Consider the following 14,940-nt stretch of genomic DNA (forward strand, 5'->3'; position numbering starts at 1 on the left):
TCCAGCACAGACAGACAGCAGTGATTCACACAGGGGAAAATGTCAGTGCGCTTTGGTCCAAAAAATATGGGGGGTGGGGGCAGAAATATTACATTTTTGGACAAAACAGGAGCTATGGGAGGATGTATGTTTTTATGTACGCAAATGCAATACAGAAATATAACCGTTAAGGTTAAAAAAATGTTTGATGGCGCATTTTAATATTTGATTTATTTTATGGCATCCATTATGATTTCGCTGAATATATCTCTATTGGGGATTCTAATGTGCATTGCGTATTTAAATGAATAGGCAATCTAAGACTAATGTCTTCTATTTAGATTAACTTTGACAGAGTTCTGACACCAGATACGTCCATACCTATCCGTCTGCGCGGCGAAGGAGGCGGCTTTCTTCAAGGGAGCCGGAACATTGAAACGATCAGGTTTTACTGCAAATTCACTTACCGTGGCCAAACGGATTCTTAAACATATCAGGCTCACGGCTAATAACGCAGATTCCAATTAAGGGGCTTAATTAATCTCAAGAGCATTTACTAATTATAGGTCCACTCCGAAGCCTCCGACCACAATTGTGTGTGAAAATGTTCATCCTGACAAGCGCTCCATCTGCTGAACCTGAGAGCTGGCTGCTAATAACAATGAATTACATTTATTTAAATAATGCTTTCATCTCTGCACCTTTAGCTGTATAAAAACAATGAATAATGCCCTACATGCACACACACACACACACACACACACATTCCCACACACTTCCCCCCGACACACACACATACACAGACACCCCACACACACACACACACACACACACCCTCCCCCCACACACACACACTCCCCCCACCCCACACACACACACACACACCCTCCCCCCACACACGCACACACACATACACACACACACACCCTCCCCCCACACACACACACACTCCCCCCACCTCACACACACACACACACACCCTCCCCCCACACACACACACGCATCCCCCCCACACGCACACACACACACACCCTCCCCCCACACACCCTCCCCCCACACACACACGCACACACACACACACACACACACACACACATACTCACACACATTACCCCCCTTCCACACACACACACACACACACTCACACACACACTCCCCCCCATGCACACATGCCCCCCCCCACACACACACACACATACTCACACACATTACCCCCCTTCCACACACACACACACACACACATACTCACACACACACACTCCCCCCCATGCACACATGCCCCCCCCCCACACACACACTCACACACACACACACACACACACCCATCCCACAGCCCTGTGATCCCGCCCCGTTGTGTGGTGATTGACAGAGATCAGCTGGTACAAGGACACATGGACTGCGAGGGACAAACAACACAGAAACGGCTCATTAATTCATTCATTAAAATCTAAAAAAACAAGAACAATTAAATACAATAATGTCTCCTCCTTTGTGGCACAGCTCCTACCGGTGTCGTAGCTTGCCCACAAACCATAGCGTGACAATATGTCACATCATTTCTCTCTGCCTGCGTCTTTTTCACCTCGAAACACTCAATGGCACGTCTTTCGTAAACATTGTTTGAGCTGTCGAGCGGTCGCACTGTGTGAAGCAGACAAAGCAGGCTTCCGAAGCCAATCTTTAAACTCAGGAACAGAAGGACTCGGGCGTGCTGCCATGTACATAAAGGAAATAACGCACGTACATTAAACGGGGATAGTGTGCCAAAGTTACGCATACTGTACTTCCTGCTATTTAAGAGAAGAAAATATCCAAACATGTTATTTTTGAATGTGACTTTCCAGGAACACTCTGACCACCTTTTCAAAACAAGAGATAATAAACGAGATGCACTGGTTCCCCACAGACATTTGGAGATTGAGGTATATGAATATGAAATATGAAATTCCATGTGTTGCCTGTCCCTTCCATAGAGAGTGTGTTCTGCATTGGCCTCCCCTCCATCCACACCAGAACTACCCCCCCCACACACACACACCACCAATGCACACACAAATACCCACACCCACACATGCATGCACACATGCAGGCACACACACACACACACACACACACAAGCACACACACACACATACGCACATGCACCCACACACACACACAGACACACACACACAAGCACACGCACACACATACGCACACACCCACACACACACACACACACACACACACATGCACAAGCACACACACACATACGCACATGCACCCACACACACACACACACGCAGGCACACACACACACACAGACACACACACACACACACACACACACACACACACACACACAAGCACACACACACATACGCACATGCACCCACACACACACACACAAGCACACACACATACGCACATGCACCCACACACACACACACACACCCACACACAGACATACATGCACACACGTACACACCCACATACACACACACAAACACTGGACTGTTTACAGATGCTGTGACACATTCCCTTGCATTGAGGAATGTACCCGGCACTGTTGAAAAGTGATCCAACACAGACCCATCAACAGTGCCCTGCCCTGCGTATTACAATCCATGCATCTGTTCAGTGAGCTGCAGTCCATATCGCAGAGAAAAAACACTCAAATCATAGCCACTGTCTGCCGCGTGATTTATAAGGGCTGCCACCAGCTTTAATTATTAATAATATTCCAAGTCTATCACTATAATGAATTTTACTGCCTTGGGTGAAATATTAAAAATATAAATCTTGTCCTAATGCCCAGAGAGGATGGCTTACAAATAAGCACATTTTCAAAGCAATGTTAATTACGCCAGGAAAAAAAAACAACAAAACAAAAAACAAAACCAATAAATAATGAAATGTATTAACCTACATAGTGAACAGAAGCAGCCTCCCAGGCAGAGGAACACATGGTTTCGCCTACAGACAAAAACTCCACTGGAGACCCAGGATTCCTGCCTTCAGAGTCTCTTACACACTCCCCAGGAAATACTTATACATCAGCCAAGTGTGGGCAGAGCTCATAACCGTTCTAAAATAGCATACACTGAGCCTCAAAAGAAGTGCATCACTATTTATGAAGAAACGTATGTTTGGCGGAAAATGAAATGTATGGATTTGGGGCATTCTTTACGTCACAGACCTTTTTTTAAACTTGTGTCTGACGTTAATGCGTTCACGTGACTCGATTGCATAAGCATCACTTCACGCAAATTAGTGCCACCAGACATTCTGACATCGATCAGATGTCTACGCTGCAAAGCCAAAACCTTTCAAAAGCCAAGTCAAGTCTTAACAAGGATTTCGGTCTTAAATATTTCCTAAATAAGGCAAAGATATTGCCAGTGAGGTGAAATAGTTTGACTCACTTCAAGATGTGCCAATGGGGTAAGGCAATTTCACTTGTCAAGCAAAACAAGGTGGATATATTGCATACCCCCAGCCTATTTAATGACCAAATACCTCTTCTGAAATCCACAGCTTCTTAAGAGATAGCCTCATACAAATATGCCCAAACAACTTTAATTGTTTTCAAAATATGTCAAAACAGCAGCATGAACATGTGCGTAATGTTGTCAATGAAAGCAATGGAGAGTTCAATTTCTCCGTCTATGGAAAGTGTGCAATACATAGTTCTTTTCCTCCCCACTGGTACACTGAAACCCATTTTAGTCCCATTGATGACTCACCGGTAGGCCTATGAATTGCAGTAGTAAGTTATCATTTCTTATAATTCGGTGGACTATATGTCATTTTAGACGGCTCATTCTCTATGAAGTCAGCTGTGCACAAAATCAGCCTATTCATACCGTCAGCACACTTCCATCCAAGACTGACTTCCATTGCAAAGCATGCTGCTGCTGCTGTGTGTCTCAGGCTCGATATGTCGGCCGTCATACAGCGCACAGTACAGGTCAAGGTTTAGACGCCCTGGTTGCGGATGAGATTCACAATTTTGTAGACGCTTAAACATTTTGTATGTGTTTACTTCACACGCTGTACAGAACCTTGTACACAACTTTAGACTTTTAGAGAACGGCCTTTGTACTATTGAGCGAGGTGTTCCACCTGAATGCCTTCGGCTTATGTTATGTGTCAATTGTGGTAAGGGAAAATATAATATCATACGCTGCTTTCGCAAGGAGTGTGCGATAAAGCGTAAAGAAATATATTTAGTTACACATTACGAAGCATGAAGGCAGATTGAAACGTAATTTAAAATTTTACAGTAATTACCGTGTATAAATGAGTGACAAATTGGAGGCTATATGGTTGTTATGGTAATAGTAGTTGGAATCTCGAGTATAAATGTATAACTATTACAAAAATAGGGGGAAAGTAATATGGGAAACACTGTATATCTCTGTATGTGAGCGTGTGTGTGTGTGTGTATGTGTGTATGTGAGTGTGTGTGTGTGTGTGTGTGCGTGTATGTGTGTATGTGAGCGTGTGTGTGTGTGTGTATGTGTGTGTGTGTGTGTGTGCGCACATGCTTGTGTCTGTGTGTGTGTGTATGTGGGTGTGTGTATGCGTGCACGTGTGTATATTATTATTATTATTATTATTATTATTATTATTATTATTATTATATATTGCATCCTTTGTTTTTTTCATGTGAAATTAAGGAAAATTCAGTGTCAAATACTCCTGTACTGCCACACTCTGCAATATTAAAGCAATTCAACAATATAGGAGTATTTCTATCGAATGTGGTTAAAACCAAAAGACTAGAGTGTGCGGATAATTAACAAACAATCACATTCACCTTTATGTCTGCAAGTGGCCAACATTCCACTCGAAGGAAACCCCTATTTCAGCGAACATTTAGGAAAAAGATATTGTGTGTGAGAGCGAAATGGAGTTGTTGGTGAGGAGAGGGAGAAGTGTTTGTTCTGCGCGTACGTAATGCCCAGGGAGAGTGATGTTTTACCACCCATCTGTTTCGAAATGCTAATATCAGCAAGCAGCTGCAATGAAAATCCACCCTGCCACAGACAACAAAAAAAGAAATCAAAGGCAGAGATTTTACGGGGCCGTTTGTGTTCGTGGAGGAGGGATATCTCCCCCCCCCCCCCCCATGCTGACGAGATGCAGAAATGGTTGAAGAACCATGGCGTCTGCCCTATGCGCGGGTGAGTGTAAAATGGCTTTTCCTGTCGTTGTTTTTGTTTGTGCGAGAGAGAGTGAGGACAGCGTTTAGGGAGATTTCGCCCCCGTCTTCCTGCCTGTAGAGGAGGTCCGGCAGGAAAGGGGTTCAAATCGAGACCGGACCGTGGCAGGTGTGCTGTGAAATCGTTTGAAATGTATATATATTTTTAAAAAAAGCTATTTTTCTGCATTCGGGCAAATTTTCAGGCGAGCCACCGGCACGGCGGTCTCGATGTCCTGCGTGGCGCTGTGTGTGCCTGGTGAGCAAACTGACAGTTTTACATGCTTTATTGCATACTGTGGTCAATTCCCTGTGTCGCAATTGGTTGGAACAGACTGCATGGGTCTAATTCTCTCTCTCTCTCTCTCAAATGTCTGACAATTGAAGACGTGGCAGTTGTTCCCGCCAGCACAGATCCGCTTCCCTTCTCTTATATTCTACCCATCTGTGTGGTGTGTCACAACATTTCCAATGAGATGCCGTTTGAAAAAATACTGCGTGTGGACACGCTGTTATAATATCGGCATTATTTCGAATACGTTATGTATGTGCAGACTCAGCTTCTGCTGACTAACTCAGTTTCAGAGCGGATAACATTTTCCACTTTTATTCAGATTTTTTAATGCATGTTTTTCCCCTGTTCCCTCCCGTGTGGGGGTGTGTATTAGGCTGAGGAATATGTGTTACAGTGCGGTAATCAGGGCCCGTCTCCGTACCGACACTCCCCCTGCCTGTCTGCAGTGCTGTGTGTGTGTGTGAGTGTGTGTGTGTGTGTGAGTGTGTGTATGCGTGTGTGGGAGTGTGTGTGCGCCAGGACCCAGCCTGCAGCCGGCCTGCTGTAGCCCTTTAGAAATCAAATTAAATGATTTCACCTGCGGGACAGAAACATACCAGCGGTGAATTGACTTCCCTGCGCTACTCTTCGGATCCGTTCGAATGCAGAATCCGTGAGCTCTTCGTACGGAGCGACTCGGACATGGACTCAAGAGAACGTTACGCCACTGGCCAGCTCGCAGTCATCTGACCACGTCTGGCCCCAATCCGCAATGGCGCCGACGTCCAGGATGTGGCGGCTTTCAAAAACTTCACTCAGAGTCAAACGAGGCGAACGTGACATGGTAGTGGATTTACTGGAATGCGTTTTTCAAAGTTCAGTCAAGCCAAGGTTCTAGAACTCCACCGCTTTCAACTGTCGGTGGTGATTGTGACATCAGCGTTAGAACGTTCGGTCCAGAACATCCCGATCACGTGTTTGTGACCTCACACCTTACAGGGTTTATTAAGGTATAGCTCAGGATGGAACTCTAACAGTCTGCACGCTGCCTTTTAGTGCATTAGACTATCGAACGAGAGCCTTGCCATGTGTTTTTGTAGGACAGATTCAGGGGGCCAGAGGCTCTGAAAGGATACGGGTTTGTGTGACGTGCTAAAATAAGAATGTACACAGTCATACAGTACACGTGTTACTTTGAATAAACTCATAACACCGGTAGTTGTGGCCGAAATAGAATGCACATAAAGGGAAGCTGCGTTTCCATTACACCTGACTTGAATAGAGACGTTGTGCTTCGGGCGGCTGTCGACAAGGCTAGGTTCCCCCGCGCCTCAGTGAAGTCGCGGTGAGCGAGACGCTGAAGAATAAGAGCGCGGATTCTGCATGTCAATCCCGCGGAGTTAATTTCCTGTGGTTATTGAGCAGAGATACTCGGAGGCTCATTGACGGCTGAGCGAGAGAGAGATCTGCGTGGAACTGGGCCACCATGCACATTGTGAGCCGCAGGAAATTGAACAAACGATCGGCGCGCAGATATTCAAAATGGCGGCTTAAAGGCGCCTTAAATCTAGATTAATATTCCCACGGATTTCATGCACTCGCAAATCTTAGCGTGAGAAACAAATCAAGCAAAAAAAAAGTTGAAACTAAACGAAATTTTGGACAAAGGATATTGTGGATAGCGCAAAGCCACACAGCCTAACTACTTAGTTCTCTCACTATGGTAACAGTGTTAGTCAGCGGCCAATGCGACACGTGTTGCACCAAATAAAACAACAACGTTGAAGTGAGTGACTTTGGTTCAGCGCGATTATTGGACAGGCCAATTTCACATTTGACCAGATGTAGTTATTTCAGCGGTCCTCTGTAAAAAATTGCGATTCCTCCCGTAACCAGCTTAGAAACAATAGATTTCTACCATTTAGGCGAATAATTAGGTTCGGCTTAAGGGATCAATTCTTTTATTATTAAGCCCAGTCTCTAAAGTGCACAGTAATACATTCTACATTGATCTTTCTCTAGTCCTTTATTGCCAGTTCTGCTCTGGGGTTTCGCCTTTTAAACGCGATCACGACACGATCAGGAGGATAAAGCTCTTATGCGGTGACTTTGGAACGAATAAAGCCATAAACTGTGGTGTCCACTCTTTTATACACAGAGCTAAATACTGTAGACTGGCCAAATGCTCTTATAATCACAGATGGTTAAATCATGATAAAAAAGCATGGTGTCTCATTTAGATCTACCCTGATATACAGGCAGGTTCTGTGGGGAATATATTTTAAAAAGATGCCCTCATGTTTGGTTTTAATATTTTGCATATTGTTTAAATATTTCTTCATCTTTGCTATGGAATATCACACTGTTTATTATGTACTGTTACGCATGATGCATATTGGTAAGGAATATAACTATTGCCAAAATATTGTTATGCCAAAATAAATCATGACCACTTTGATACAGTAAATGCATGCCTAAATGTGTGTTTGTGGATATGTGTGTATGCTTGCATATGTGTATATGTGTGTGTGTGTTTTTGTGAGTGTTACTATTGCTTTGTGTGTGTGTGTGTGTGTGTGTGCATGCATGCATGAGTATGTATGTATTTACTTGTGTGCATATCTGTGTTTGTGCGTATTTGTTTGTATGTACGTGCGTGTGTGGTGTTTGTGTGAGTGTTACTATTACTGTGTGCATGCGTGCATACCGTGGGCATGTGTGTGTGCATGTGCCTTTGTGTACTTGTTTGTTTGTACGTTTGTGCATGGTGCTTATGTGAAAGCTACGATTAGTGTGTGCACATGTTCTCATGTACCGCATGTGCGTGTGTGTGTTTTGTGTGGTGTTTGTGTTGCTATTATAGCGCTTGTTTGTGCATGCATGTGTAGGCATATGTGCGCGTGAGTGTTTGTGTGTGTTCATGCATGCATGCCTGTGAATGTGTGAGTGTGCCCGCATGTATGCCTGTGAGTGTGTGTGTGTGCCAGTGAGTGTGTGTGTGTGCCTGCATGTGTGTGTGTGTGTGTGTGTGTGTTTAACGCAGGCTCTCTGTATTGTTACGGTAAGTGTGCTCGGCTGTAGAAACAGTGAGGTGAGGCAGTAATCGAGCCCGCAGCACCGGGGAACAGCGTTACGCCTCACCTGTGATCACAACCCCCGGTGGCTTCAGAGACTGATCAAGGGCCTCCGCACGGGGCGATCGATCGCTAATCAATCGCTTTTAATTTTTAAAAAAATGTTTCAAATCGCATCTGAAATGTTCTTCTTTTTCTTCTGACAAGCAGGCGAGAAGCCCTGAGAAAAACAAAGCAATTCCAAGCCACAATTTATTAGTTATTTCTGTTTATTTATTGCCCTGGTGCACCTAGATAATACCCAGAGCAATAACTGTTGAGGTGCAAGGGGAACATAGATAAATAAATAAAATAAATAAAATCACAGGTCGGTGCTTATCTGATAATGGAATATTCACTGTTCTCTGATTTTCTGTAAAAAGAAAAAAGAAGAGGTTTATTCCCGTGCATTCTGTCAGCAGAAACAAAGGTAAACATCAGCATGCCATTTTGAATTAGGACCAGAGTTGTGAAATGTAATTTAGATCATATTCATAACTGCGGTGATATTGGGGGTGGAAGAGGATAGATCGGCCGTAATCCGTCGAGCGGAGATTCTGCGTGGGACTGGATTGGGTTCGGTCCAGTCTCTTACGCTGTCCTATGTCTACCTGTCAGATGGCTATGCTGAGCTGCTTGGGACTAAATGTGTTTAGAGCATTTTTATAATAAAAACCTTAAAGCTGTGGGTGGTGAAATTTCCCGAGCACTTTCCATAACAAATATCATAATTCCGGGCATATACAGTAAATACACAGGCAATGATAATTAATGATAATTGCTGTAATAAAGTGCGATTAAACATGCATTATCACGTTTTCCGAGTAGCTATAGAAATGAGAATTGCTGTCTATGACACAGTTACACATATTATGGTACCTGCAGTGTGCTGTCTGAATTATCGTGGCGTTCCTAAAATGATCTGAATGGACACAAGCTTTCCTCCTTACCTCTGAGCCTGAAGCAGTAAGAAAGAAAGACAGAGAGAGAAAGAAAGAGAGAAAGAAAGGATGGGGAAAAACAGAGGTTTGGCGCCCGAGAGCATATTCTGCGCCTCAATCAGAGTTCGCTTTAAAAACATTTTTTTTCACAAAATGGAGGAATTAAAAGCTGAGAGCTGTGTGTGAAGTCCCCAGGTAACAAGATATATGATAACAGAAAAGGAAACAAGTCACACAATAACAGAAAAAGGAAACAAGTCACACAATAACAGAAAAACAAAAAAACAAAACAGCACCAGCGGATGTGGAAGTGGGCCGCACATTTCGGGGGAGAAAGGGGTCGTGACGGAGGGAAGGAGGTGAGGGACAGAGAGCAGTGAGGTGGGCCCGGCGGGTCATTAGGAGCGGGGCTGTGTTCTGTGCGCTGGCGTGGGTCCAGGCCATCAGGCCGGGTACAGTGGGCCCGGTGTCCCTGCATCGCTTTCCGAGGGCTTCGATCACCGTGGTAACTCCCTCCTAATTTCACCCTCCTGCAACGTTTCGCTGGAGTAGTTCTGCTTCCGCTGAATATGTATGCTACGGCACTGTAGCTTTTTTTCCTCGCTTGTTCTCACCGTGCTAATTGATACTAATTCTCGCTTATTAATTCCGCTAGTGTATGTGCCCTCTTGATATTCAGATATACAGCAGTCATCTGGTTTTTCGAAAATACTACGTAGCCTCGTCGTACGAGCACATTAAAAAAAAACAACAACAAAAAACAAGAATGTAAACATGTAAACAGGAATTGCTGTTACGAATATTAAATGATGCTTTTAAAGAGCGCAGTTCAGCAATCTCCTTTTATTCATTTCTTTTCCGGGTGATGAAAACGGAAAAAAAAAGCACAACAATAACGGGCGCAGTTGCAGAAGCCGGCCAAAAGAGGGCAACAGACGATCTGAGAACGAGCCGGTCGGTGCGGGGAGCGGGGAGCGGGGTTAAACGTGTAAGTAACTATCATTTTCATTTACTTCTGGGCTGACATTCCTGCGCTTGTTAGTCTCTGGTTCAAAGCCAGCTCCGCGGCTTAAACGATGAGAGGTGCGTTCCTTAAATATCCGAGAGGAGAGGATGAGACTCCCCGCGGCAGTCGTGTCGCCTCGCGCCGCGAATTCGGAACAAAAAAAACGGAGAGGCACGACGCTCGGCAGCTTCCGGAAGCCGGGCCGGGCGGCTCTGCCTGCCTGCAGGCTACTGCTCGCTTCAGAGCGACGGCTGAAGCCTGGAGAGTGTGTGTGGATTTATCTCCGGATGAATACAATAAGCCCTCAAAATAACACAAATTTCACACACACACACAAACACACACACACACACACCGTTCTGCCATCATCCACAACATCGCGCCCCCCCCTTGTTCCTGTAAGACACGGGTTTCTGCTTTTTTTTTTTCTTCACGGCGAGGTTATAGCCTCGCGAAAAGGGGGTTTAGAGTTCAAAAACCATGCGGAGGTATTTATTTAAACGAGAGCCCGGAGTGATGTCACGTCTCTCCGCCGCCCCTCCGCTCGGAGCTGGCTGTCGGTGACACTCCGCGAGAGCGGAACGCGAACGCGTCTAATCGGAACTGGCAGAGGATTAGGTCTCATTCTCCAAAATGCCACTGTTGAATAATATTTAGAGAAATTAAGGATCTAAATATACATATAGAATGCTTAATTACTGGCTACAGCTGGGGTTTTTTTTTTTTTTCGGCTTGCTTTATTTTATTTTTTTTACCTCAGAAGCCCAACGTATTGTCTAACGCGTCGTTTTAAATGGAGTTGATGCGCGTGGCGTGAAATCCCGGTTGAAGAATAGAGCGTTTTTGTCAAATGGAAATGAGAAGGAAGGCGCTGAAAGTGAAGGATGTGTGTCAGATAAAAAAGTGGCTCTCTGGCTCCGTGTGGACAGGAGTTGCTTAAATGGCCCCGCTACGATTCCCCGGTGTTAGACTGGGGCCCTGGTGACCGGCCCCCTCCTTCCCAAAACAATCACCCAATTTGGCACAGTGTGCCGCCTTTGTTCCCTGGCTGGGGCCCGCAGACTGACAGACGTGGCAGAGAGGTGGTGTGTGTGTGTGTGTGTGTGTGTGTGTGTGTGCATGTGTGTATGTGTCTGGGGTTTTTTTTTGGTGGGGGTTGGGTGGGTGGGGGTGGTGAGTTTACAGTCTGCAGTTCTTCCTTTAGTCAGTAGAGGGAGAACTCCGAGTCTGATTCTCACGATGAGACAATGGTTTATTTAAGACTGTAGCAGTCAGTAATCCTAGGAGTAGTAGGAGTCTAAGCTGAAAATACACTCAGTGAGCACTTTATTAGGTAGACCTGTCCACCAGCTTGTTAATGCAAATATTTCATCAGCCAATCTTATGACAACTATTAAATGCATGAAAGCATGCAGACGTGGTAAAGAGGTCCAGCTGTTTCTCAGACCAAATGTCAGAATGGGGAAAAAATTTCATCTAAGTGACTTTGACTGTGGAATGATCGTTGGTGCCAGACAGGGTGGTTTGAATATCTCAGAAACTGCTGATCTCCTGGGATTTTCACGCACAACAGTTTGCAGAGAATGGTGAAAAAAAAAAAACAGTGAGCAGCAGTTCTGCGGGCAGAAACGCCTTGTTAATGAGAAAGGTCAGAGGAGAATGGCCAGACTGGTCAAAGCTGACAGGAAGGTGACAGTAACGCAAATAACCGCACATTACAACAGTGGTATGCAGAAGAGCATCTCTGAACACACAACGCGTCAAACCTCTAAGTGGATAGGCTACAGCAGCAGAAGACCAATAAGTAAAGAAAACAGGTCTAATAAATACCTGAGTGTATATTGCTGGCTAGGTACAATTTTATGTACCTATAGGGTACCGCCCCAGCGACTAAGCATTTGTACCTTTTTGGGAACTTTTCATACTATTATTACGGAGAAAGTACTTTTGAACCCAATGTTATATAAAAAAACAATCTACCGAATGAATGAGCAATCCTAATATATTCGGCGCTGGAGAAATATTCCATCAAGAAAACAAAGAAGCAAGCGAAGAGGGCCAGCCGATTTAACGCGTTCAGCTGGGCATTCTCATTATTCCTCCCGCTTTGATGTTTCACTTCACGCCAGAGACCACATCGGGGAGGAAGGTGATCTCAGAGGGGCAATACGCTTCACGAGTGTTCCCCGGGAAAATTCGCCGGGTGGTGCAAAACTGAAATACAAGAAGAAGAAGAAGAAGAAAAAAAAAAAAAAGTTTTCTTGGCATTAAAGAAACCGTGTACAAATATAGCATATCCCATCTATTAAACAAACTAATTACAATTGTCTCACTTAGCCCTTGTTTTTTTGTCTTTGATTTAACTGGGCTAAAATTAAAATATATCTGGGGTGTGTATATATAGCGTACAATAGTTCTGCTGAATTGGCTCTTTTGTATTTTTTCTCTCAGACAAAACAAACTCTTTTTTGTAAGCGCATTTAATTAATTAGCATGCGCTGTAGAACAAGCTTTTCATCTGCAGACTAATTTTGAAACAGATGTATACTTATTCATACACCTTTGAGAAAACTGTAAAAAAAAAAAAACGCAGGCTACAGAAGACACATAAATTTGTTAATATTTTGTCAGGTAACCTAATTGTATTGATTTACACCGGAAGAGAAGGTGATTTACTTTGTTTAACTTGGCAGAACGGGAAAGTCCTCTCAACATTTTTGCCACTTGTACTCTGTATAAACGTGCTGCTCATCCCAGCCACTATATGTGTATATGTGTAATTGAATAACAAAAATTAAGATGAATTAATACTATATGATGGAGACAAGAGGATATGTTTAATCTTGTACCCTCATCCATCAATCCATCCATCCATTATCTAACCTGCTCCAGGGGGGGGTTGTCCCTTGCTTAGTCTAATCAACTGTAAGGCACTTTGGATGAAGATAAATAACTATAATATAATGTAATGACAATTTACCAATCCATCGCAGGACTCACACACACCGTTCTACCCTCATCCGCATACGTACAACTGTCATTCTGTGCTGTTACTGTGAAGTCTCAAAAAAAGGACGATTACGGTTCAAAACCACGTAGAGGCGTTCATTTAGGATAAGAACCTTCGGCGAGTGATACCACGTCTCCGCGCCCCGCTGCCCAGAGCTGGCTGTCGCTGACGCACTTCGCAAGAGCGGAACGCCGACGCGTCTAATCGCGACAGGCAGAGGATTAGGCGTCTCTCTCACTCATTCGCCCCGTTCGGCGAATCCACTGCCCAGAGAACGGACGCCTCGAGAGGAGGGAACGGAGGAGCGGAGGAGAGGAGGAGAGGAAACGTGGAGGAGAGGAGAAGTGCGGGAGTGGGCTGGAGGAGCGGAGGGGAGGAAAAGCGGAGAAGCGGAGGAGTAGAGGAGTGGAGGAGGAGTGGAGAAGTGGAGAAGAGGAGGAGTAGAGAAGTGGAGGAGTGTAGGAGTAGAGGAGGAGTGGAGAAATGGAGAAGAGGAGGAGTGCAGGAGTGGAGTGGAAGAGTGGAGGAGAGGAGAAGTGGAGGAGCGTAGGAGTAGAGGAGGAGTGGAGAAGTAGAGAAGAGGAGGAGTGGAGGAGTGGAGGAGAGGAGAAGAGGAGGAGTGGAGTGGAGGAGAGGAGAAGAGGAGGAGTGCAGGAGTGGAGTGGAGGAGAGGAGGAGTGCAGGAGTGGAGTGGAGGAGAGGAGGAGTGCAGGAGTGGAGTGGAGGAGAGGAGAAGAGGAGGACACAGGAGTGCAGGAGTGGAGTGGAGGAGAGGAGGAGTGCAGGAGTGGAGTGGAGGAGAGGAGAAGAGGAGGACACAGGAGTGCAGGAGTGGAGTGGAGGAGAGGAGGAGTGCAGGAGTGGAGTGGAGGAGTTGAGAAGAGGAGGAGTGCAGGAGTGATTTGCGAGTCTCGGGCGGGGGGAGAGGAGACAGCACTAAGCCTCTCTCCGGTTGGAGACGTTTCTCGCCGTGGGTCCCCGTTCCCGCCCCCTCTCAATTTTAAGCCCCGTGTCGAGCTCAAAGAGCCTCGCTGCTCTCATTTCCTCTGCCTTCCGGCGGGCGCTGCTATTTATAAAAATTAATTTTTCCTCTCTCTTTTATTTTATTTCTCTCCTACTTGTTTGATTTTCTGCCCTGGTTAGGAAGGTGGCCAGATCGGTGGCATGGTGCCAGACGCTCTCTCTCTCTCCCTCGCTCCCTAGCTCCCCCTTTTTCTTCTCTCTTTCTCTCTCTCCTTTCATGCTGCGACCCCCCCCCCTCTCCCAACTCCCATTCCCTCCCCAGCTCTGTATGAGGAGGGAGGGAGGGGGGGTGCAATTGCTCCAGGTTACTTTTGAAAAAAAGCAAACAAACAAGAGATCAGCTGCCTCCGAATGTTGTTTGTTTGGAGGAAACTGGAGCACTTTGCACTACCCCGTTGCTACTGATCTC

This window comes from Conger conger, chromosome 2, assembly GCF_963514075.1.
Source record: "Conger conger chromosome 2, fConCon1.1, whole genome shotgun sequence".
Taxonomy (NCBI): Eukaryota; Metazoa; Chordata; class Actinopteri; order Anguilliformes; family Congridae; genus Conger; species Conger conger.